This window comes from Salmo salar, chromosome 09, assembly GCF_965601325.2.
Source record: "Salmo salar chromosome 09, fSalSal1, whole genome shotgun sequence".
Taxonomy (NCBI): Eukaryota; Metazoa; Chordata; class Actinopteri; order Salmoniformes; family Salmonidae; genus Salmo; species Salmo salar.
Window position 1 is genome coordinate 79,562,198 of NC_138299.1, and position 22,215 is coordinate 79,584,412.

General features: G+C 40.6%; 2 long non-coding RNA genes across 2 annotated transcripts in view; both read left to right on the forward strand.

Annotated features, from left to right (window-relative positions):
• The first annotated feature begins 6,160 nt into the window (after window positions 1-6,160).
• The window catches only part of LOC145858044 (uncharacterized), a 30,057-nt gene continuing 14,002 nt past the window's right edge, over window positions 6,161-22,215 (forward strand). The window contains exon 1 of the long non-coding RNA XR_014378806.1: window positions 6,161-11,433. This is a non-coding gene — a long non-coding RNA (uncharacterized LOC145858044). The remainder of the gene's footprint in view (window positions 11,434-22,215) is intronic.
• Window positions 15,368-22,160, forward strand: LOC106611884 (uncharacterized). Its single transcript, XR_014378805.1, has 3 exons — window positions 15,368-15,701; window positions 21,545-21,658; window positions 21,764-22,160. It is a non-coding gene; the product is annotated as an uncharacterized LOC106611884 (long non-coding RNA).

Consider the following 22,215-nt stretch of genomic DNA (forward strand, 5'->3'; position numbering starts at 1 on the left):
AGTTTTTCACAATTCCTGACATTTAATCCTAATAAAAAATCCCTGTTTTAGGTCAGTTAGGATCACCACTTTATTTTACGAATGTGAAATGTCAGAATAATAGTAGAGAGGAATATTTATTTCAGCTTTTATTTCTTTCATCACATTCCCAGTGGGTCAGAAGCTTACATATACTCAAATAGTATTTGGTAGCTATGCCTAACATAATTTTCCTTTCCTCATGAAGCTATCTATTTTGTGAAGTGCACCAGTCTTTCCTGCAGCAAAGCACCCCCACAACATGATGCTGCCACCCCTGTGCTTCACGGTTGGGATGGTGTTTTTCGGCTTGCAAGCATCCCCGTTTTTCCTCCAAATATAACGATGGTCATTATGGCCAAACAGTTCTATTTGTGTTTCATCAGACAAGAGGACATTCCTCCAAAAAGTATGATCTTTGTCCCCATGTGCAGTTGCAAACCGTAGTCTGTCTTTTTTATGGCGGTTTTGGAGCAGTGGCTTCTTCCTTGCTGAGTGGCCTTTCAGGTTATGTCGATATAGGGCTCGTTTTACTGTGGATATAGATACTTTTGTACCTGTTTCCTCCAGCATCTTCACGAGATCCTTTGCTGTTCTGGGATTGATTTGCACTTCTCACACCAAAGTACGTTCATCTCTAAGAGACAGAACGCGTCTCCTTCCTGAGCGGTATTACATTTACATTTTAGTCATTTAGCAGACGCTCTTATCCAGAGCGACTTACAAATTGGTGCATTCACCTATAATATCCAGTGGAACAACCACTTTACAATAGTGCATCTAAATCTGCGTGGTCCCATGGTGTTTATACTTGCGTACTATTGTTTGTACAGATGAACGTGGTACCTTCAGGCATTTGGAAATTGCTCCCAAGGATGAACCAGACTTGTGGAGGTCTACAATTTTTTTTCTGAGGTCTTGGCTGCTTTCTTTTGATTTCCCCATGATGTCAAGCAAAGAGGCACTGATTTTGAAGGTAGGCCTTGAAATACATTCACAGGTACACCTCCAATTGACTCAAATTATGTAAATTAGCCATTCAGAAACTTCTAAATCCATGACATAATTTTCTGGAATTTTCAAAGTTTTCGAAAGGCACAGTCAACTTAGTCCATGTAAACTACTGATCCACTGGAATTGTGATTAAAATGAATTATAAGTGAAATGATCTGTCTGTAAACAATTGTTGGAAAAATTACTTGTGTGATGCACAAAGTAGATGCCCTAACCAACTTGCCAAAACTATAGTTAGTTAACAAGAAATTTGTGGAGTGGTTGAAAAACGAGTTTACAGCTCCTTAAGGATAGGGGGCAGTATTGACAATTTCGGAAAAAATATGTGCCCATATTAAACGACCTCCTACTCAAACTCAGAAGCTAGGATATGCATATTATTAGTAGATTTGGATAGAAAACACTCTGAAGTTTCTAAAACCATTTGAATGGTGTCTGTGAGTATAACAGAACTCATATGACAAGCAAAACCTGAGAGAAATCCTACCAGGAAGTGGAAATCTGGATGCATGGGCTCTCTTCAAGTCGTTTCCTATTGAATACACAGTGACGTAGTAATAATTGTGCACTTCCTACGGCTTCCACTAGATGTCAACAATCTTTACAAAGTTGTTTGAAGCGTCTACGATGAACAGAGACCGAATGAGAAGGAGGGGAAGTTGTTGAGGCAGGGGATGACATCACTCCTTGGCACGCGTTCATGAGAGTGGATCCTCCGTTCCAAATTATTTTTCAAGACACAGGAACCGTCCGGTTGAAATATTACTGAATCTTCACGTTCTGAAGGCCCTAAAGATTGATGTTTTACAACGTTTGACATGTTTGAACGAACGTAAATACAACTTCTTTTTACTTTTCGTCGCGACATCGTCCGCGCGCTTCCTACATTTGGAGTAGCTTACTAAACGCGCGAACAACAAGGAGTTATTTGGACATAAATTATGGACTTTATCGAACAAAACAACATTTGTTGTGGACCTGGGATTCCTGGAAGTGCCTTCTGATGAAGATCATCAAAGGTAAGGGAATATTTCTAATGCAATGTATGATTTTGGATGACTCCAAGATGGCGGCTATCTGTATAGCCTTGTGTATTTTTCTGAGCTCAGTACTCAGATTATTGCAAAGAGTGCTTTCCTCGTGAAGCTTTTTTGAAATCTTTCATAGCGTTTGCATAAAGGAGATGTTCATCTATAATTATTTTAATGACAGTTTAATTTTGTATCAACGTTTTTGACAAGTATTTTTGTAAATTGTGGCGCTGATTCTCCGGCAGTATTTGCGGGAAAATATTTTCTGAACGTCACGCGCCGATGTAAAATGCTGTTTTTATATATAAATATGAACTTTATCGAACAAAAAATGCATGTATTGTGTAACATGATGTCTTAGGAGTGTCATCTGATGAAGATTGTCAAAGGTTAGTGCTGCATTTAGCTGTGTTTTGGGTATTTGTGATGCATGCTAGTTGCTTGGAAAATGGCTGTGGTTATTTTTGTCGATGTACTCTCCTAACATAATCTAATGTTTTTCTTTCGCTGTAAAGCCTTTTTGAAATCGGACAACGTGGTTCGATTCAGGAGAAGTGTATCTATAAAATGGTGTAAAATAGTCCTATGTTTGAGAAATAGAAATTATTAGATTTGGTTTTGAATATGGCGCTCTGATTTTTCACTGGCTGTTGATCCCGCTAACGGGATCGGAGCGGCAAGAATGAATGACTCCAACCTAAGTGTATGTAAACTTCCGACTTCAACTGTATATCTCCCTGGCATATTACAAAATGTATGCAGCAGCATACAAGACATTTTTGAACTCATCTTGTTGTGCTGTGCTCACTTGAACAGGAAGGTAGCGCAGCGGTCCTTCGTGGGCAAATTTTGTCATCAAATTTTGTCGTTCTCTGGATTTATGTTGCTCTGACTGGGAAAATACGTTTTGGGAACTCCGGCCACTTTCCAGAGCTCCGACCTGAAGATCACTGACGTCATGATTTCTGAGTTCCCAGTTTTCCTGAACTCACTGAAGTCTGAGATTTCCCAATTCTGAGTTTCCAGTTGTTTTGAACGTGGCAGAAGTCATGCTGGATTGACAGCATGGCCAATGTTGAATGTTTATACGTTGTCGTGGATGTATCAGAATTAGTTGGGTAACATAGATAATTAAGATGTTTTATTAGTATAATATGCTTATGTGAGATACTTGTCATTAGAAAGTTTCCTTTGGACTCTGGTATGTTTCAGTTGCACGTTTCCCTTAGCTGGGGCTCAGACACTTGGGGCCCAGAGAGGGGAGAGGTCAGACTTGTTTTTTACATGTCTCTGTTGCTATGCAGAATATCAGCAAGAGAGGAGGACAGAATGATATTGTCTTCATGTGAATGTGTCTTTACCTATTCTTAAACCATGTGAAGGGATGGCGTGATTAATGGGGAACCAATTATTTGTCTCCACAATGTCTGTGTGCAGGTCACTCCCCTCTCAGTGAGCTTGTCCAGGAGTGGGAACAAGAGGTGTTTTACTGAGGATAGGCCACTATGAGATAGCACTGACAAAGGAGATTTATGGTGTATTTTGATAAGAACGCCTAAAAAGCATTCCATAGGACATGAGCTAATGGTTTTGTTCTATACCGTACCAGGGAGGGACGGTTCTAGGGGGACCAGATACTGGGCTATACAATGAACCCTGTTGACATAGCAGTTACTGCCTGCTGTGTTTTATGGATATCTGTCATACAAAACTTAACCTTTGTGAACTGCTACTTAGATCTGTGGTTTCTCAATGTACGTTGAAGGGGGTGTATCTTTGCTATAAAATATCTCTGTAGCCATTGTGTAATCACCTTCCTGGTTCATTCGAGAGAGTGCATTATTGAACGTCAAGAACTTTGGCAAAAGTATCTTAAGTATTAAAGATGTAGTTAACTCGGACTGGTGTGTTTAACTCTCCTCATTTGGTAATGCAGAAATTAGCCACCACAACGTTTAAGCTAGGAAAAGAGACCCTTAAACCCAGACTTGGACCACACACCCACTCCACTGAATAGCTGGCTAGTGATTGCTTTGGAACGCTTGCAATTAGCCACTGATTCCTTCCAAACAACTCATTGTTGAATTTGTGATGAGCGCTGATACATTTTATCTACAATTTCTCTTTATAATTTCAATGACCTTGAGCCTTCTTGGAAGGGCACTTCTAATGTAATTCTATGGCAGCACTCAAGGGGCTTGAATTTTCCATTTTGCGGTGATCTAGTGTCCCAATGAGTGACAGAACACTGAGCCAATCACGGCGCAACCAGAGAACTTAACCAACCCCTGCACTCTGTATTTCCCTCTTCTGCCCCACCACCACAGAAATCTCTGAGCTAAATGATGCCTGTTTTGCATGTTATTTTGGCATTAATACGTGTTACATATCAGTTTGCAAACAATGTAAAAAAATAAAGAATCATTGACTTAATAAAGCCGCATGCAAAAATGTTTTTGCTTTCTTGAGTAAGGCAGCTCCAAAATGCAGGTGTTTTAGCCTAGCTCTTTGGAGCTGCCTTACTCAAGAAATATATATTTTTTTTGCTTTCTTGAGCTAGCTAAACAGGTGGGCTCAAAACTGGTGGGGCTCTGTCCCACCTGCTCTGAATTATGGGTCACCACTGGCTGTTTATATAATGAAGAAGTGTGTCACGCTCTGACCTAGGAGAGCTGTGTTTTCTCTGTTTAGTTAGTTTTGTTTTTCTATGTTTTGGCCGGGTATGGTTTCCAATCAGAGGCAGCTGTCTATCGTTGTCTCTGATTGGAAGCCATACTTAGGCAGCGTGTTTTGCCCTTTGTCTTCGTGGGTAGTTGTTTTCTGTTTCGTTTGAGTACCTGACAGAACTGTCGGCTGTCATTTTGTTTATTTTGTAAAGTGTTCGATTTTTTTCATTAAACTTCAAGATGAGCACTCAACACGCTGCGCCTTGGTCCCCTTTATATGACGACCGTTACAGAACTACCCACCAAGATTGGACCAAGCATTGTGGATCAGAGGACTGGACGGGTCAGGACCTTGAACAAGGCCGGGGGAGTATCGCTGCCTGCAGGAGGAAATAGAGGCAGCGAGGGTGGAACGGCGATACTGGGAGGAACGGCAAGAAAGCAACAGGAGCCCGAGAGGCAGCGCGCATATTTTTTTTGGGGGGGGCACACGGGTTGATTGGCTAAGGCGGGTTTAAGACCTGAGCCAACTCCCCGTGCTTACCGTGGGGAGCGAGTGACTGAACAAGCACCGTGTTATGCGGTGATGTGCACTGTGTCGCCCATGCGCACTCACAGCCCGGTGTGCTCGGTGCAAGCTCCTCACTGTTGTTGTGCTAAGGTTGGCACTCAGCCAGCAAGGAGTATGCCTGCTCAGCATTCCTGCCCTCCAGTGTGCCTCCATAGCCCAGTACGTCCTGTGCCTGTTCCTCGCGCTCTCCCTCCAGTGCGCCTCCATAGCCCAGTATGGCCGGTGCCTGTCTCTCCAGTCCGGAGCCTTCAACGGCGGTCCGCAGCCCGGAGTCTTCAGCGGCGGCCTTCAGCCCGGAGTCTTCAGCGGCGGTTGGCGTTCCAAAGCCTCCGGCGATGATCCACGGTCTGGTTCCTCCGGACACACAGAAGCGGGGGGATCAGCGGGCGGGCGGTGGGGGATGCTACGCCCTGAGCCAATTATAGGTGCCCACCCGGACCCTCCCCTATAGGTTCAGGTTTGCGGCCGGGAGTCCGCACCTTTGGGGGGGGGGGGGGGGGTAGTGTCACGCTCTGACCTAGGAGAGCTGTGTTTTCTCTGTGTAGTTAGGTCAGGGTGTGATAGGTGGGTGGGCATTCTGTGTTTTGTTTTTCTATGTTTTGGCCGGGTATGGTTTCCAATCAGAGGCAGCTGTCTATCGTTGTCTCTGATTGGAAGCCATACTTAGGCAGCCTGTTTTGCCCTTTGTTTTCGTGGGTAGTTGTTTTTCATTTAGTTGTAAGTACCTGACGGTCCCCCTGCTCAAGCCAGCGCATGTCCAGGCCCGTCTGAAGTTTGCCAATGACCATCTGGATGATCCAGAGGAGGAATGGGAGAAGGTCATGTGGTCTGATGAGACAAAAATAGAGCTTTTTGGTCTAAACTCCACTCGCCGTGTTTGGAGGAAGAAGAAGGATGAGCACCATCCCAACCGTGAAGCATTCAGGTGGAAACATCATTCTTTGGGGATGCTTTTCTGCAAAGGGGACAGGATGACTGCACCGTATTGAGGGGAGAATGGATGGGGCCATGTATCGCGAGATCTTGGCCAACAACCTCCTTCCCTCGGTAAGAGCATTGAAGATGGGTCGTGGCTGGATCTTCCAGCATGACAATGACCCGAAACACTGTGGTGGCTAATTTCCGCATTACCAAATGAGGAGTTACAAACACACCAGTCCGAGTTAAACTACATCTTTAATACTTAAGATACTTTTGCAAAAGTTCTTGACCTTCAATAATGCACTCTCTCGAATGAACCAGGAAGGTGATTACACAATGGCTACAGGGATCTTTTATAGCAACGATACACCCCCTTCAATGTACATTGACAAACCACAGATACTTAGTAACAGTTCACAAAGGTTAAGTTTTGTATGACAGATATCAATAAAACACAGCAGACAGTAACTGCTATGTCAACAGGGTTCATTACATAGACCAGTATCTGGTCCCCCTAGAACCGTCCCTCCCTGGTACTTCATAGAACAGAACCATTAGTTCATGTCCTCTGGAATGCTTTTTAGGCGTTCTTATCAAAATACATCATAAATCTCCTTTGTCAGTGCTATCTCATAGTGGCCCATCCTCAGTAAAACACCTCTTGTTCCCACTCCTGGACAGGCTCACTGAGAGTGAGCCTCTAGGCCATATATTATCACAGGATAAGTGCGAGATCTAAGAGAGGACATACAAGGATTCATTTACTGCCATAATCCTCCCCACAATAAAGAAAAGGAGGGAGTGACTTGCTCACAGACATTGTGGAGACAAGTCATTGGTTCCCCATTAATCACGCCATCCCTTCACATGGTTTAAGAATAAGTAAAGACACATTCACATATGAAGACAAATCTGGCCTCTCCCCTCTCTAGGCCCCAAGTGTCTGAGCCCCAGCTAAGGTAGACGTGCAACTGAAAAGACACCAGAGTCCAATGGACACTTTCTAATGACAAGTACCTCAAATAAGCATATTATACTAATAAAACATCTTAATTATCTATGTTACCCAACTAATTCTGATTCGTCCACGACAACACACAGCCAGGGCAACTAAGGAGTGGCTCCGTAAGAAGCATCTCAAGGTCCTGGAGTGGCCTAGCCAGTCTCCAGACCTGAACCCAATTGAAAATCCTTGGAGGGAGCTGAATGTCCGTATTGCCCAGCGACAGCCCTGAAACCTGAAGGATCTGGAGAAGGTCTGTATGGAGGAGTGGGCCAAAATCCCTGCTGCAGTGTGTGCAAACCTGGTCAAGAACTACAGGAAATGTATGATCTCTGTAATTGCAAACCAAGGTTTCTGTACCAAATATAAATTTCTGCTTTTCTGATGTATCAAATACTTATGTCATGCAATAAAATGCAAATTATTTACTTAAAAATCATACAATGTGATTTTCTGGATTTTAGTTTTAGATTCCGTCTCTCACAGTTGAAGTGTACCTATGATAAAAATTACAGATCTCTACATGCTTTGTAAGTAGGAAAACCTGCAAAATCGCCAGTGTATCAAATACTTGTTCTCCCCACTGAATATATGTTACAGTGTTTCTCTGACACCAACTCAGTCAGTTCTCAAGTACTAGTTTAACTTAATGCACTCCTCCAAGGAGGAACAACCATCCCTGGTGCAAGCAAGGTTGAGAAACACTGTTACACCACACTTGTCACTTGTTCACTCCGTGGTGGAAAAAGTACCAAATTGTCACACTTGAGTAAATGTAAAAACCTTAATAGAAAATGACTCAAATAAAAGTGAAAGTCATCCAGTAAAATACTACTTGAGTAAAAGTCAAATCATTTGGCTTTAAATATACTTAAATATACTTACGTGAAAGTAAATGTAATTGCAAAAATATACTGAAGTATCAAAAGTATAAATCATTTCTCTTCCGTATATTAAGCAAACCAGACAGCACCATTTTCTTTTCTTTCATTTTTTAAGATTGCCAGGGTCACACTCCAACACTCAGATATAATTTACAAATGAAGCATGTGTGTTTAGTGAGTCTGCCAGATCAGAGGCAGTATGGATGACCAGCGATGTTATCTTGTTAAATGTGTGAATTGGACCATTTTCCTGTCCAGGTAAGCATTCAAAATGTAATGAGTACATTTGGGGAAAAGTATGGAGTAAAAAGTATATTATTTTCTTGTTGTCAAAAATATAAATAGTAAAGTACAGATACCTCAAAACATTACACCACTGTGTTGACTGTGAGCATTCTAATTTTATATAACTAGGCAAGTCAGTTAAGAACAAATTCTTATTTACAATGACGGCCTAGGAACAGTGGGTTAACTGCCTTGTTCAGGGGCAGAACGATTCGGGGAATCAATCTAGCAACCTTTCGGTTACTGACCCAATGCTCTAACCACTAGGCTACCTGCAGCCCTGATGTGGAAATACATTTATTCCATTAAAAATCAAGTTGTGTTTTAATAGACCTTTAGTTTGTGAAATGAATTAACAACTAAGGCCACAGAAAATGTTGTGGCAGGTCAGATATGTTCCCCTGGATGCTATTGTTTAAGAAGAGATGATGCCTCTATATGCTAGCCTGGTTCCATTCTTTATATGCTCTGTAGCCACCTCTTCTGTCATTGTACTGCTATCATTGTGGGGCCAGCGACCTTTCAGTTACTGGGCCAACGCTCTGACCTCAAGGCTACCTGGTGCCAGAGAAGGCTACTTTGTTTAATGCATACATATGCATATGTTTTTTTTGTTTATGCAACATATGATGTAATGCATAATTACTGATTCCAATAATGTCTAGATGATGTCATGAATTATATATGACGCCAATAGAAAATGTGTTTGACTAGGATCGTTTTTTGTTGTTGATTGGTTAACTGTGGAATGACACTTCAATAACTGAATCTAACTCTAACTAACTTTAACTCTAAATGAGATATTTGGAATGACAAAGGACAAACACAGAGAGGTTTTTACTACACACCATAAACAGACTGGACCTTCTGTATGCCACTACAGGGCAATACCATAATGACTATCGTAAATACTGCGTCATATAAAGAGAATGTATACTGCCAGAAACACAATAGTACTGTCAGCTACATTTGTGATCTGAACATGTATTAATTTAGGTGAAAAAGCAATTGCTTGTTTGTTTTCAACATATTTTCAATAAAGTAGCCTATTCTATTTTTTTTTAAATCCAATGAAAACAAAAATTTTAGAGAGAGGAAGATAAAGAGAGGTGTACATGACCTCATTCTGGACCTCATTTCTCATTAGCTACTACTTTTTGTTTAAAGCACAACAAACAAATATGTGCAGCGTTTTCTGACCTTTCTATCGGCCCACTGAAGAAATGTTATAACACTGTATATTGGGAAGGCTTTTTAAATGGGGAACTGTAGCACATTAATTCTTTCTGTAACTTCATCATGTTTTAATTAGATGTATTTGTGTGATTTTGAATGCATAGAAATAAAAGCAAGCTGCTTTTAGAAAACATTTTGAACCTCTTTTCTCATTATCTACTACTTTTGAAACATTTTGGACATCCTTTCTCATTCACTACTACCATTGAAACATGTTTGACCTTATTTCTCATTATCTACTACTCTTTTTAACATTCAGGACCTAATTTCTCATGATCTACCACTGTTTGTTTAAAGCACAGTAAACTAAGTGAATATGTGCAAGGTTTTCTGACTTTTCTATGGGCCAGTGAAAGAAATGTTATCACACAGACTGTAGCACTTCCCTTCATAAAGAACCAATGTTGAGGTGTATGTAGTCAGTCAAACATCACAACATCACAGACCACATCTCAACATCATAGACCACATCTCATGTCACCAGTTCTGAGGTCTCCTACTTTCTAGAATGATGTCTAAAGTGATCTTGAGATGTGTAGACAACCCTGGTTTAATATGTTATATTTAACATCTTTCAGTACACCCTGTCTCTATTGTATCTTTCTAAATGTTCTAAATGGACACATTACAGATGGGCAATGAAATAAAAGCAGAACACAGCTAAACAATACAAAGCAGCTTTAGTGACAGTTTGACTAATATTCTGAGTCCATTATTTTTGTAATACAAAGTGGGGACCCCCATTGTGAGTCAATGGTTGCTGGAAATACTAAGACATAGGCCCTTGTTGTGACAGATTAATCAACATGCATGCTGTGTATGGTCTTCTAATGATGGTAGTGGGACTTGGGTAGTGGGTCTTATTGTAAGCTAAATCCTTTATACAGTATCTTACAGATATTAGAATTGTATCTCCATCTTATGACTAAAATCAGTGATAAACAATCATTCCTTCCAAAACAAGTTAGTTTATGATTTTACTTGTAAAATCATATCGGTGACAAAGTCCATAAGTGAAATTATGAAAGAGGTTCAGTTGAGAACTTTATACTTTTCACTCTATCCTCAATGGCAGAATGGTTCAAACAGTTTTCTAAAGCACATCTTATTTTTCATCCAATAAGAAACTCAATTCAACAAGGTTTGAGCCCCCACAAAGTGCTATATGAACCCAGTCCATTATAAAGTCATGTTATTGTGTCTAGCCAACAGCTGTAACCCAAAAGGAATCCGTTTCAGCTGGTCAAAAACACCAGAGAGTCACAAACCACGTTTAGGGAAACACTGCTGTTCCTCTCTTTTTCTCTTCCTATTTCTCTCACATCTCCTCTCAAATTCCTGTCTTTCTATCTCTCTCTTACTTGTTCATTTCTTTTTCAAATGATCACAATCTAAAATGGAGTGAAAGAGCCTACTAATTGTGAAGAAGAAGGTATTGTCTTCATGTCAGTGTTGGACAGCGGTGTGTGAGAGCTGACCACTGCCCTGACACAACGAATGAGGTGTTATTTTCTCAGGTGCCAACACAAAAGTAGCCTCACTTAACACTTTTTACTTCTTCTCTGATATCATCACACAGGAGACATGTAGCCAGCCTGACTGTTTAAATTAAGATGTGAAACTCTGAGTCAGAACCTATGAATACAGTTAGGTCCAAATTACACTGGTAGAAAATAGAGGACTGATAAAAAATGTAGGATTTTGTTTAAGTACAGTAGGTTAATTTGCTAAGTTGCGCACTGCGTTGTGAAGAGACATGAGGCTGTGTTTGGTCTGTTTGTGATGTTAGCAGGAGTGTCTCATGGTCATTTTATTCTTTGTTTGGGTTCCTATGTAGTTATCCTTTTGTTGCATTAAAAAAAAGCTAGGCTAAGTCATTGTTTAATGTTTAGTGTCCCCCAATCAGAGCAGATGTATTATTGGTGTATGGAAGACATATTTATGAGAAAAGCGATTCACACTTATGCCATACCAGGGAAGATCATGTTAATGTCCATTTCTTGTTTCTACTTTATTTCTCTCTATAATACATTTAGAGCATTATAATGTTATATGTTTATATTATTAGCATGTTCACTCATTATTAGCCACAGAATCAGATAATTAGATTATAAAGAATTATACCAGTTGTGTCAGAAATGTGACAACATTGTCACTCTATCCTCAGGCATCGAAACCCATTGTGATCTTGGTAGAGAGTATGGATCTCAATGTTATGAAGCTCTGGGAGGAAGTGTCTCTCTCCAGATGATGACTGATGCCATGGGATCTGAACTCATGTTAAGAAAAGACCCCACTGGTGTAATTACATAGATACTCAAAATGAAAAACCATCTAGTGATAATCTATGATTCCATTAAAGCCAGAGCATCCTTCCTAATCAACTATAGGACCCTTATGATTACTAACACACAAAGGAATGATTCTCCTGAATACCTCTTAGATATATTTGTTTAATTGGATATAGGGGCCAAAACAGTACAGTACATCTCTCTCTCTCTCTCTCTCTCTCTCTCTCTCTCTCTCTCTCTCTCTCTCTCCTCTCTCTCTCTCTCTCTCTCTCTCTCTAATATTGGCAGTTGAAGATATAAATACCACTTTTCTATATAGTTGTTAAAGTGTGTACTACAACAGGCATACTCTCTTTTATATTGCTAAAATATTAAGATTTCTGAAAGGGAAACACTATAGCTAATTGTAATTTTATATTGTCTAAATTCACAAAATATTTGTTTTTGTAAAAAATGTTATAACCAGAATAGGCTACTTTATTGAAAATAGGTTGAAAACAAACAAGCAATTCATTTTTCATTGCTTTTTATAATAATAATTGCTTTTTCACCCAAATAAATACATGTTCAGATCACAAATGCAGCTGACAGTACTATTGTGTTTCTGGCGGTATACATTCTCTTTATATGACACAGTATTTACGATAGTCATTATGGTATTTCCCTGTAGTGGCATACAGATGGTCCAGTATCTTTGTGCTGTGTAGCAAACTCCACCCTGTGTTTGTCCATTGCCATTCCAAATATTTAATGTCAAGTTAGAGTTAGACAAATGTATTAAAGTGTCAATCCACAATGATACGATAATTTGCAAAACAAAATACTGATTTAAAAAAAACACATTGTGGACTAAATATAGTTTTTAGATACTGCAAAACAGTCCAAATCAAACATGGTACAGTATTTTCTATTGGCGTCGTCTACAATTCATGACATCATCTACATGATTGGAATCAGTTATTATACATTACGTCATATGTATGCATTAAAACAAAGTAGTCTTCTCTGACACCAGGTAGCCTTGAGGTCAGAGCATTGGGCCAGTAACTGAAAGGTCGATGGCACCACAATGATAGCAGTACAATGATAGAGGTGGCTACAGAGCATATAAAGAATGGAACCAGGCTAGCATATAGAGGCATCATCCCATCTTTAACAATAGCATCCAGGGGAACATATCTGACCTGCCACAACATTTTCTGTGGCCCTCATTGTTAATTCAGTTCACAAACTAAAGGTCCAAACTAAAGGTCACTCTCACCTTAATTTTCAATGGAAAAACACTTCCCCACACGAGGCCACCATTAGGAGGCTCACATTGAACACATGACCTGTGTGTCACGTCCTGACCATAGAAGCTTTTATTTTCTATGGTAGAGTAGGAAAGGGCGTGACGGGGTTTTGTCTAGTTTACATTTTCTATGTTGTTATGTTCTAGTTTCTGTTTTTCTATGTTTTTTGGGGGGGATGATCTCCAATTAGAGGTCATCGTTGTCTCTAATTGGGGATCATATTTAAGTAGTTGTTTTTCCCACCTGGGTTTGTGGGAGATTATTTTGAGTTAGTGTATGTTGCACCTCTTCGTCACGGTTTGTTGTTTTTGTTTATTAGTTTATTGTATGTCTTGCATAGTTTCACAGTTAAATAAAAATGTGGAACGATACACACGGTGCGCTTTGGTCTCATTCATACGACGACCGTGACACTGTGTGGTGTAACATTGTTTCTCAACCTTCCTTGCACAAGTTAAACTAGCACTTGAGACCGAGTTAGTGTCAGAGAAACACTAACAGACACAGCTTTATAAAGGGCATAGTCTTTACTAAATAACTTACAGTGTAGATTGACATGGACCTACCACAGGGCTCGGTCTGTGGTGCAGAAATCCAAAGTTCTCACAGACTAAATGTAGTGTGACAATTTCTTCTGTATCACATTTCCTCTTTCAGCCCTCATGCAAATGTATTATCAAGATCTCTTGTTCACTTGTGTGTGCTGTATCTTACTTCTTTGTATCTTATTTAATGCCTTATTGTATATAAAATGTTCATGCATTTATCTTTGAAATAAAGAAGTGAGATCAAGACTGTGTTCAAACACTTCGTTTTTCATCCCTGAAGTGACACAATCTATCGCGTGTTTTGCTCAAACATCCTAGTCACACGGTGTGGCAGGTTTGGAATCTGAATTTGGGATTTGTATAGTGAATCTACAGTTTCCAACACATATCAGTGGTTGGCCATTGTGAAGACAACATGCTTTTGGTGTTTGGACTCCTGGTGATGTTAACTGGACTCTAATGGTAAGAGGCTACAGTTGGTTGTCTATGGAGGTCATGCACTGTCATCGTCATGGGTGTAGGTGGCAGGGAAGTCAGACGCAGGAGAAACCAACTTGTATTCACGGTAGTTGTTTAATAAACAAATAAACCTACTCCAAAACTAACGTACATAAAAATAACATGGGTAAAAATACCCGCCGCTCACCAATACATAATACACGACAAAAATAACAAAACAAACAATCTCGGACAAGAACATGAGAGGAAACAGAGGGTTAAATACACAACATGTAATGAATGGGATTGGAACCAGGTGTGTAGGAAAACAAGACAAAACCAATGGAAAATGAAAAATGGATCAGTGATGGCTAGAAGACCGGTGACATCGACTGCCGAGCACCGCCCAAACAAGGCGAGGCATCAACTTTGGCAGAAGTCGTGACATGCACGTTCTAACAATAAGGCAGTGTTATAAAGGGTAACTGAATAATTACAGCAGAGTTCAATCCTGTGTTATTATGAGGAGAAAAGATACAGACACAATTCAATGTAATAGGCCTATCGCAGAGCATATCATGTTTGATAGCTTTAACACTTCACAAGCAATCTTAAATTATTTACTTGTCAAATTAGATATTTTTTTACCCCTTATTTTTCCATGTAAGTTGACTGAGAACACATTCTCATTTACAGCAACGACCTGGGGAATAGTTGCAGGGGAGAGTAGGGGGGATGATTAGGTGGCCAGATTGGGAATTTAGCCAGGACACTGGGATTAGCACCCCTACTCTTTCGGTAAGGGCCATGGGATCTTTAGTGAACACAAAGAGTCAGGACACTCGTTTAGTGTCCCATCCGAAAGACAGCTCCCTACACAGGGCAATGTCCCCAATCACTGCCCTGGTGCACTGGGATATGAATATAAAAAATTAGACTAGAGGACAAGGTGTATCCTACTGACACTCTAACACCATTTCCAGCAGCATCTGGTGTCTCATCCAGGCACCAACCCTGCTTAGCTTTCGAGGCAAGCCAGCAAAGAGATGCAGGGTGATATGCTGCTTGGCAATTCATAATGTCACAAAATGAAATTTTCTTAGAGTTTCAGATGAAGAATAACAGTAATCACTATCAACAAATGTGTCATTTTTTCCCTCCTTTCCTCAGGCATGGAGGAGAAATGCTGTGATGCTAGACAGAACATGTCATGTCACGGAGCTCTGGGAGAAACTGTCTATCTTCAGCTGATGAATAATGCCACAGGGTCTGAACTCGTATTCAGAAAAGACCCCACTGGTGCAAGTATAAAGATATTCACAATGAAAAACAACACAGTGAGATTCCATGACTCCATTAAAGCAAGATCAGAGTTCTTTATCAACAACGGGACATTTAGGATATCTAACACAGAAAAGAGTGATTCTGGTGAATATCTCTTAGAAATCTATGATTCACATGGAACACGTTTGAGCACCGGAGGAGTACAACTGATAATTGGAGGTAAGGAGCTAACCACCTTTAAAAACTATAGCTCAATGACTATTTTTCTATTTAACTAGGCAAGTCAGTCGAGAACAAATTCTTATTTACAATGAAGGCCTAGTGAGTTAACTGCCTTGTTCAGTGGCAGAACGACAGATTTTTACCTTGTCAGCTCGGGGATTCGATCTAGCAACCTTTCATTTACTGTACCAACGCTCTAACCACTAGGCTACTTCCCGCCCCAAAATATATAGGGATTCTTCAAAGTTGGGACAATTCTTGTCTGCCAGGGAAACAAAAAAAATAAATAGTTATCATTCTTTGAGCCAAAAAAAGACATTTAGGGGAATTTTACAAGGACAATTATTTTTATATTATTCATTTCTATGTGGGCTCTGTGCCAGGAAATGCCCTTGTCCAGAGCAAAGGATCACAATTTCAAAAAAGTGTTTACAATTCTAAAAACGGTCAAAAATGTATAATAACTGTTATTAAAGGAGCTCATGTAGTTTCCTGCAGTTGCCCTTTCTGACTTTAAAGAATATTTCTCTCAAAACTGTGATTCCTAAAAAAAATGTGTCCAGAGTACCATGACAACGCCTTCTTCATCTCCTGATTAACTGTAGTGTAACAAGACATGGTCCTGAAAGTCCTCTACTTTTGAAAGATTTAACCCTAGGATGCATAGTAAACATGGCGCCCCAAGAATGCATATGCTGGGTCAAAATTACCTGATAATGTAATATCTGTGTTTTATTTATATGGGTCTAAAATATTATCCATTTTGTGGAACATAATTATTTTGATTGATGATTTGGACCTTTCAATAATTATTTTATTGTTTGAAATGTTTTTTTGTCGCTCTTCAACAGTTTGATAGTCATTACAATGATAACATATGAAAATTCATAACAGCAATTGAAAATATTAGCATCATTTTCTTACAATCAATCTTACAATCAAAGTTTCACATTCAACCTTTTAGTGTGAAGAACAAAATAAAACCACCTTAAGCATGTTTTATAATATTTCAAAATATTTATTGGAAAATCCAAAGTTCATCATCAATATAAACGACAACACCAACAATTGTGAATTTAGAATACATGAACACTAAAAGGAACAAAGTGTGCGTCTGTGTGATGCTTAGTCATGCTGTCTTGGTCCATGCATTTGTTACCAACAACAAGCATGTGTCTGTGCTCTTTGCAGATGGGTGTGTTGCACTGAGAACACCAGCAGCTGACTTTACTATCCTTTTCTCTTGGCCAGAGCTGGCACCTCTTCCTCTTCTGGCCATGGCTGCTCTGAATGGTGGTGACATGGCTCTCTTTCATCACCCCACATCTTTACATTGACTCAGTTCTTCTGTGGAGATGGGAGAACCTTCCAGAAAGACAACCATCTCTGCAGCACTCCAACAATCAGGCCTTTATGGTAGAGTGGCCAGCCTTAAGCCCTTCCTCAGTAAAAGCCACATGACAGCCCGCTTGGAGTTTGCCAAAAGGCACCTAAAGGACTCAGACCATGATAAAAAAATTTTTTTTTTAAATTAAAAAAATTGATAAACAAGATTCTCTGGTCTGATGAAACCAAGATTGAAGTCTTTGGACGGAATGCCAAGCGTCACGTCTGGAGGAAAGCTGCTCATCCACAGTTGCGTCACTGGGGATGAACCTTCCTCTACAGTTTGCTAGGAAAAGGTCCCACACATACCGGAAGGCTGCCAGGTCGTCCGTTGCTTCTCAACACTCTGGTCCACTTGTCATCAAGCCTCAGGTAGCGACGGATATCCTCATATCTTCAGACCGACATGGTGGCCTTATACATTGGATTCTGCAGTGGATCCAAAAATAGCTCCCGTGTGGAGACATCCCACCTTTTCTCCATGTCGTCGATGAGGGTTAAACCAATAAAGGCCTTTTGTTACTCTTTGTTGACCTCTCTCCACTCTGTCCCTTTTGCTGTTCACTCCAGTAAGACCCCTTTTTACTACCAGGCGCATCCACAAATCCAACTTGACCCACAACTCCAACTTCACCCATCCATAAGACTCACATCAGCCTCCGAGTTGATGAGTACCTGGAGAGACTTGGACTGGTCGCCCCACAGCTGGCATGGAGAGAGGGGCGAGTAAGGGGAGAAGAACAATTATCTTTAAGACCCACCAGTGTACTCACTCCAACAAATAGCTTGGTCTCTTGAAGGGACAGGTAGACACAAAATGACCGGCAGTACCACAATACAGACAACTCTGGGTATCAAGTCTGCGTACGTGTTTGGCAGGAGACAGCCTAGCCCTGCCGAGCTGCATCGGCTCGGTAAGAGGTGAATCGGAAGTCTTCGGAGGCTCTTATAGGAACTTGGGTAAGCTCGGATCCTCTCGGGGACGTAGACGCTGGGAACTTCCGGAGTTCCTCAGATGCAAGGTAGGATCCTTGAGTGAGTGATTGGGACTGCAATCAGACCTCTTCTCCCTCCTACGTTCCCGTAGCCGACAATCAATCCGGATGGTTAAAGCGATGAGTGAGTCGAGATCCGGTGGTAACTCCCAGGCTGCAAGCTCATCCTTTACTTCCTCCGATAATCCATGCAGGAATGTGTCGATGAGCGCTTCTGGATTCCAGGCACCCTCCACTGTTAGCGTGCGGAAATCCACAGCATAGTCTACTACACTGAGGGAGTCCTGCCGAAGCTGGAGTAACAGCCTCTTTCCCGGACACCGGAAACTCAAAACTTTTTTCACCTCCGCCACGAATTCCTCCAGACTGAAGCAAATGGTCAACTGTTGTTCCCTAACAGCCATAGCCCAGGCGAGGGCCCTCCTGGACGTCAGTGTGATGAGGTACGCTACCTTAGAGCGGTCCGAAGGAAAGGAGGAAGACTGCAGCTACATGACGAGGGAACACTGAGTGAGAAACGGCCAACAGGTGCCCGATTCTCCATCAAAGCGCTCCGGGGGAGGTAAGCGGGGTTCCCGGGAAACCGGAGTGAGGGTGCTGCTACCCGCCGGGTTACTGAGGGGCTGAATGGTTACCATCGTGGTAGGCTGCCAAGTAGGCAACCCACGGACTTGCATTTTTCCAGTCCCGCAAAAAACACAGCAAACCCTCACTTTGTCACTCAGAAACTTATTCCAGTGTCTGCCTGCCTGCCAGTTGAAAATCTTTGCCAGTGTGCCCTTCCCCCTCCTTCTGAAGCACAGTCTACTCTAACTACTGACGTTACAAGCCTCATTCAGAAATTAGGGTGAGAGATATTTAATTAGAGAAGAATGGATTCACTTTTTCAATGCTAGTTAAGGATACGATTGTTATCACGTTTCATATTGGATTTATTAACTACAATTAAGGTAAGATGTATTTTAATTTTAATTCTGGTGCTGCTCTGCACACACAAGCTTGTTAGCTAGCTAACTTAGCAAGCTCTGGTCTAGATCTCAAACTCTAGGTGGCATTATGTGTACCTTAATGGAACTGAGAGTTATAATCAAGGGCTAGCTTTAGTCCAATGTTAGTTAAGCCAACTCTCTAAGTTAAAAGATATTCAAAGTTCCTTCATAGAAGCCACTCCTCCAAAGGTATACTTCTGAGGGCCCAATTCAGATAATGCATGTCATAACAATAAGATGCCCAGCGCTTCATTCCCAGTGCTCTCATCACCAATGAAATTTCAGTCGCATCTCGCACTCTACACAACACTTGTCTGTCCAATGAATGTGCATGGCTTGCCCGCACCATAGCAAGCTGCTCTATCCATTGGTGAAGTAATTTAATGTTGAGCTAAATGTAAAAAAAATCAATTTCAGAGGGTTATAAAGGAACAGAAAGGAACAATGTAAACCGTTACTGTTTTTAGGTTCGAACCGGTTCAGAACTTAATTGTTTGGGTCGGAACAGCTGAACGGAATGAAAAAAAATAATGGTACTGTTCAGAATGAAACAATTGGAAAATAATTTACTTTCCAACCCCTGCTGGAGTGTGGACCTTGTTTATCTTTCAATCGTCCACATGGGTATATGATCGTAAAAAACAATGAGTAGAAGGGAGAGGTGAGACTTGTAGTGGCTTGTATTCATGGATGCCACGGTAAGTCAGTCTTCCCCCAAAAAATTACCAAGAAAAAAACTAATAATTACTATTTCGTCTCTCTGTGTTTCAACATTTTCCTTAAATTTGCAAGAGGCTAATAGTATCTCACCAGAGTAAGCATCCACGCAAGGGTAACAGCACCCCTCTGTCTCTGTATGTGTTGGCTATCTATCCGATGCAGTCTGGTTAAAAAGAGTGTGACATTGTTGCCGCTTGTAGCATTGAATGCAAGGGAAGCCAGCGAGTATTTGGCCACCCTTAGTAAAAAAAAAAGTATAAAATATTAGCCAGTTTGGATTTGGCTTCACTCCTATAACATCGCATCGAGAGCAGAAACCACTTGAAATGTTGCATTTTGTTGTGTTGTTGTCCTCTGTTGGCTAGCTAGCTAGTTAAAATGGTCCCTTTCCTAAATTAGCCATTCATTGAGATAGGGATTTGGACCTGTGGTTTTTCTTAATTCTCCATACTGGCCAATGATTATAACGGCAATTCTGATACAACCATAAATTGTCCCTGGCCTGAGAGGATGGAAGTTCAGTATGTAGCTAGATGTAGAAGGCTAATGTTAAGTAGATAATGTTGCCCATGCAAGCAAGCATTTTCGTAAGGTAGCCTAGGACAACAAAAAATAAAAGCGTGTACTGTATGACAAAGATAAACTGTTTCGTTAACATGAAAGAGAGGAGGATGGATGGCATTGCCATTTCTCTGCAAGTAGGGTGACTCAACATGTTTTTTCTACTTGCACACACACAAACACACACATATAGAAATCAGAACCATGGACAGCCACATCATATTTAGCTTAGGTTAATCGGACTAAATTGTGTTTGGCATCTTTTAGTTGTCACTGTGTTAGACTAAGCATAGGTGATTTGATGATGTTGAAATGGTGCTGGAAAATTGGAGGCTGCTCTTGTTTTCTTTGCGACTTGCGTTAACTCTCTGGTTTTAAATCAATAGTTGTTTAGTAGTCCGAAAATGTTGGAAACTTGCTTGACCATGCTGTATTCTTTGTGGATTTCACCAGACAGCTGTTGCTGTCCGGTTTTGTGATGAAACAAATATGTTGTTGAATTTGTTCTGCCACTGTGTCTTCTTATACAGTATATCATGGTAGCAAGGCATATGAAGTAACAGGTTATAGAGCAAACACCAATTATCGCAACACATAGATTGTAATATGGCTTTTTTTCTGGCTTGGCTTCCCCAGTGATTTTACCCACACACTGCTACTGGGGACTTGCAGCGCGTCAAGTGTCTAAAATAGAAACAAGTTAGAACAAAGTTCTATTTTAGCGTCTGGCTATGCAGACGCCCGTTGATGCGCACGAGTGGATAAAAGGGTTTGATAACATGTACTGTATGTTTGTTTTTCAGTGCTCGTGCCCTCAACACGTGGGCGGTGTGGTCAGCATGTTGGTCACACGCGATATCTCAGACAGCCCTGTTCCGATTTTTATGAAACTTGGGTGTAAAATGCGTCTTCCCATAGAGATCCAGCATTTACAAATATATACAAATTGGCCCAAGGTGGGAGCTATAGTATTGAAATGAAATTTGTGATTCACACCTAGAGAATAGGAGGTGACGTGAGAGGGATAACTGGACCCAAAATCTTCTTCTCAAGCAGGTGGCGTTTTTCTTTGGTGCATTACATGGAGTATAGGGTGTGGATTAGCTAAGAGACTGAATAATTCGTGGGAGATGACATGTTTACTGTTCCCCTCTTAATTTATATGTTATTCTGTCTCTCTTTTCCACAGGATCTGGGTTCAATGTGTTTGTTTATTTCCAACTTGCTGAAGTCTTCATTCTGCTGACAATCTGTCTGGGATCATACTGGTTCTACAAGAAGAAAACCTGTCCTCAAGAACAAGGTCAGTAACCATGCATTATACCTTTCAATTAAGGTCTAGCTTTGTTTTAATTTTTGATCATTTTATTCTGCTTAATTCTCTCTCCCTCTCTCTCTCTCTCTCCAGATGATGGTCAGTAAGCAGAGGAATATGAAGTCTCTCAGGTGGATCATGGTGGGACTCAGAGGAGGGTGTTCATGTCCTAAGAGTTGCTATGGGAATCAACCAGACTTTGAGATTACCTTATGAAATAATGACTAACGATGATATAATACTGCTTATCACTCTTTTAATCTTGAAACTCAAAGCACAGTAATGTATTTAAACCAAAAAAAAAATGCCATTCTATTCTTTTGACTTTTATTTTCTTATTTTAATTATGTTCCTTCAGACCTGCCCTTAACAACATGAATAGTGAATGATCTATGTGATGATGTTTATTTGATGGATTTTAAATCTTGAATTGTAGTGATTTAGTGCTTTTAATTTTGTTCATACTGTTAAATAAACTAATGAAAAAGTTGTTTTTGAAAATACATTTTCTTTCATATTCTAATGCTACCTTCTTAAACACAAAC